A 5,021-nucleotide genomic window follows, 5' to 3' on the forward strand; every position below is an offset into this window, starting at 1 on the left:
GCAGCTGACCCCAGGTCTATCTGGATACAAAGTCCATACTTATGCCACTGTGTCAGCGTTTCTCAAAACCGATTTTAGGTGAAAGTTAAATAAGTTGTATTTTATAATTTTAATACTTATGTGTTTATTTTAATGCATGTTAGAAAAACATTTAAGCACACATCAAATCTGTAATTTCATGGACAATATTGCATAAGACAAGGATGTTTTGTCTCAAACTCCTGGCCTCATGCCATCCTCCCACCTCAGCCTCTCGAGTAGCTGGGATCACAGGTGTGAGCCATCATGCCCTGCTCGAACAAGGATGTTTTGTAAACTACATTTATTTAGAAAAAAAAATAGTATTAAATAAATAATGATAAATGTAGTACCTCCCAACAGGTCCGTCCCACAACATGTGAGGATTAATGGGAATTACAATCCAAGATAAGATTTGGGTGGGGACACAGTGAAACTATATCACTGCCCATTCTATTCCACATAAGATGCAATGAGGGAGGAATATGTGCTACATGTGCCTGAACATTAGGGTTGTAGGCACATCTGTTGCCACTCCCTCCAGGGCTGATTGTTGCACCCAGGATGTGGTCTCTAAGCTGAGAGCCTGCTCCTGCCTCATGATGCATCTTCCTCCCTCTGACACTCAGGCCACTATCTCTGCCTACAAAAAGTGGAAACTTTTCATGATTAATATGTGACCCTCTTGCCTGACCCTGGAACCACACACACCACCAAGCCTGGAACACCCCCTGCACACAGCACCCTGCTTCTCCAGCCCCACCTGAGCCCCTGGGAAGCTGAAGTGACCCAAGCCCCTAGGCTCCATTACCAGTTCCTCCAAGCCAAGCCTTATCACCCCCATCTTGCTCATTCCTACCCGTATCACACCCACAGAGAAGACTCTGGTCCTATAGACCAGCCCTGCCCTTACAGGGACTGAGGTCCAGCCAATCCAGTGTCCCTGCTGGGCACACAGAGCACTCAGGATGCCTAGTGTAAGGGTCACCTGTGGGCTCAGGGGTGGGGGGATCCTCTAACTTGCATGAATCAGAGCCCTCCTCACATCCTACATCTGAGCAGTCACCAGGGTCCTCTCTGCCTTGTCCTCACCCTCAATGTCTCAATGACTCACTCAATGTCCTGGGTCACCCTTGTCATGTCTCCTGGACACAGCCACAGCTCCTGACAGGAAGAGTTGAGACTCTGTCTCTCCAGGAGTCACTCCCACTCTGACCACTTGAACCTGCTCAGCCTCATCTGACCCTCCCCTCACCAGGGGCCTTGTGCTCTGGATCCCTGGATACCTGGGTCCTTGTCAGGTAAACATCATAACAGTAACAACCACCTGAACCCTGAAACTCTCACCCAAGGTGCATGTCTGATGAAAGTTACCAGGTAACACACCTGTGGCTTCACACACCTAAGACTTCACTGTAACGAGGCATCCTCATCCCTCTCCTCCCATCCCTTGGGACAGTAAGCGCCACAGACTGCCTCGGACCACCAGCGCCTTCCCCCAGACACAGCCTCAGATCTATACTGACCCTCTACACGGAGAGGCTTTGGGGAACAGCAGACACTAGGAAATCCCACCCAGGTGTCACCCACAGCCCCACCCCTCCTCATATCCGTGACAGAGATGGACACACGTAACACACTTCTGCTCACCACCCAGCCCCCAAGGTCAATCACAGTCTGCTTCTCCCTTGACCCACTATTTCCCACTTCTTCCCTCCCCAGCTACAGCCTGGTGGTCTCCCTGCTGTTCTTGGTCCATGAAGGCAGGTTCCAACCTCTGTATTATTCCCTCCCCTCCCCTCCCCTCTTCTCTCCTTCCCTTCCCAGAAGCCCCACATCTGCCTGTCCACCTGCCTTACAGCCAGAGTCATCAGCCAGCTGCTCCCTTCCATCTTCCCTGACCCTGTACATATAGATGATGGCCCCTCCTAAAATACCCACTGATACCTGTCGGCCTTCAGTGGTAATCACAGGTTCTGCAGGGGTCACCTGTGCTCAGGTGTGTCACCTGTGGAACCAGAACTCTTGGAAGGACCAGCAGGGGGAGCTGCTCAGGACATCTCAGGGCTCCTGGCACCTGGTGCACCGCAGGCACATACATAATCAGTACCGCTTAGTGAAAGGATAAGTGGTGGATGACTAATTGTAAGTGAAGAGGGTGTGTGGGCAGAGGTATATACAGGAACACATGCACTTTCTACTCCAATAATTATTCCAAGAAAGGTGGGGATATTAAAGATGGGCATCTTCATATATTTCTGATGGGACTGCAGTACATACAATGACATTATGTTGGCCCATGTGGTTTTTTTTGTTTTGTTTGGAGGGTGGGGGAGGAGTTGAGATGGAGTACTGCCAGTACTCCTGGCAGGAGTACAGTGGCATGATCAGAGCTCACTGCAGTCTTGAACTCCTAGCCTCAGGAAACCTCCTGCCTTGGCCTCCCAACGCTCTGAAATTGCAGGTTTGAGCTGAGCCACCATGCCCAGCCCTGGCCTCCTTATATTTAGTGTGCATACACTTTGACGACCATCCCACCCCTGAGAGCCTCACTGAGCAGTGCGCTCTGAGAAGGCAGGACTGTGCCTGCCCTCTCTCTGTTAAAGCCCTTGACCTGCCCACAGCCTGGCACAGGGTACTTTATAAGAGTTGAATGAATGAGTTCCTGGATTAACACTCCACATGCAGAAAAGATATGTGTACAAGTATAGTCACTGCAGAATGTCTTGTAAATATGAAGAATGGGACACAGTGCCAAATCCAGGAATAGGCGAGTGGATAAAGCATCACAGTGTAGCCTCCCAATAAAATAAATAAGGGGAAACCAATTTAAAAACATAACTCAGGTAAAGAACATGAATAGACACTTTTCAGAAGCTTGAACAGGGGCCGGACGCAGTGGCTCACGCCTGTAATCCCAGCACTTTGGGAGGCCGAGGCAGGTGGATCACAAGGTCAGTAGTTTTGAGGCCAGCCTGGCCAACATGCTGAAACCCTATCTCTACTAAAAATACAAAAAAAAAAAAATTTTAGGCATGGTGGCATGTGCCTATAATCCCATCTACTCTGGAGACTGAGGCAGGAAAATCACTTGAACCCAGGAGGCAGAGGTTGTGACGATGGAGATCACACCATTGCACCCCAGCCTGGGCAACAGAGCAAGACTCCATCTCAAAAAAAAAAAAAAAAAAAAAAAAGGCTTGAATATATGCACGTGGCCAACAAGCATATGAAAAAACATCAATAATTATTAGAGAAATGCATATCAAAACCACAGTTAGATACCATTTCACACCAGTCAGAGTGGCTTATTAAAAAGTCAAAAAATAACACATGCTGCCGAGGTTGCAGAGAAAAAGGAATGTGCCAGGCATGGTGGCTCACACCTGTAATCCCAGCAATTTGGGAAGCCAAGGAGGGCAGATCACTTGAGAACATAAGTTCAAGACCAGCCTGGCCAACCTCGACTCTACTAAAAATACAAAAATTAGCCAGGTGTGGTGGTGCATACCTGTAGTCCCAGCTACTTGGGAGGCTGAGGCATGAGAATCACTTGAACCCAGGAGGTGGAGGTTGCAGAGAGCTAAGACTGTACCACTGCACTCCAGCCTGAGCGACAGAGCAAGACACTGTCTAAAAAAGAAAAAAACAGGCCAGGTGCGGTGGCTCATGCCTGTAACCCCAGCACTTTGGGAGGCCGAGGTGGGTGGATCATGAGGTCAGGAGTTCAAGACCAGCCTGACCAACATGGTGAAACCCCATCTCTACTAAAAATACAAAAAATGAGCTGGGTGTGGTAATGCATGCCTGTAATCCCAGCTACTCAGGAGGCTGAGAGGAGAATTGCTTGAACCTGGGAGGCAGAGGTTGCAGTGAGCTGAGATCCTGGGTGACAGAGCGAAACTCTGAAAAGGAAGAAAGGAAGAAAGAAAGGAAGAAGGAAGAAGGAAGAAAGGGAAAGAAGGAAGGAAGGAAGGAAGGAAGGAAGGAAGGAAGGAAGGAAGGAAGGAAGGAAGGAAGGGCGAGCAGAGAGAGAAAAGGGAATGTTTATACACTGTTGGTGAGAGTGTAAATTAGTTCAGCCATTGTGGAAAGCAGTGTGGCAATTCCTCAAAAAGCTAAAAACAGAACTACCATTTGATCCCACAACCCTATTACTGGATATATACCCAGAGGAATATAAATCATTCTGCCATGAAGATACATGCACACGAATGTTCACTGCAGAACTATTCACAATAGCAAAGACATGGAATCAACCTAAGTGTCCATCCATGGTACACTGGATAAAGAAAATCTGGTACATATGCACCATGGAATACTACACAGCTATAAAAAAGAATGAGGTCATTTCCTTTGCAGGAACATGGATGGAGCTGGAGGCCATTATCCTTAGCAAACTAATACAGGAACAGAAAACTAAATACCGCATGTTCTCACTTTTAAGTGGGAACTAAATGATGAGAACCCATGGACACAAAGATAACAAAAGACACTGGGGCCTCCTTGAGGGTGGAGGGTGAGAGGAGGGGGAAGATCAGACGAAACACCTATTGGGTACTAGGCTTAATACCTGGGTGACAAAATCATCTGTAAACTAGACCCCTGTGACATGCAGTTTATGTATGTAATAAATCTGTACATATACCCCTGAACCTAAAATAAAAGTTCTAAAACAGAAAAAGAAACACAGTTGGAGCAAATCCACAAGTATTGAGAAAGGAAGTGTCCACCTTAGGTGCTTCACTATGAAACAAAAACAATGTTACCAAGTCATAATGTAATTCATTAATGTTTGGCTGTATAAACAATGAATGGGACAAATGAGAAAGTATTATTGAAAGATTCATACCAACTACAAACAGCGGTTACATCCTGGAAATAGAATTGGGGTGAGGTGTGGTCAGGGATCTGACACATTATTTTACACATGTTTATATTGCTAGAATTTACAATAAGTGTGGTTTCCTGTGTGATCTTTTTTTTTTTTTTTTTTTTTTTTT

This window comes from Cebus imitator, unplaced genomic scaffold (genome assembly GCF_001604975.1).
Source record: "Cebus imitator isolate Cc_AM_T3 unplaced genomic scaffold, Cebus_imitator-1.0 Scaffold306, whole genome shotgun sequence".
In the NCBI taxonomy this organism is placed as follows: Eukaryota; Metazoa; Chordata; class Mammalia; order Primates; family Cebidae; genus Cebus; species Cebus imitator.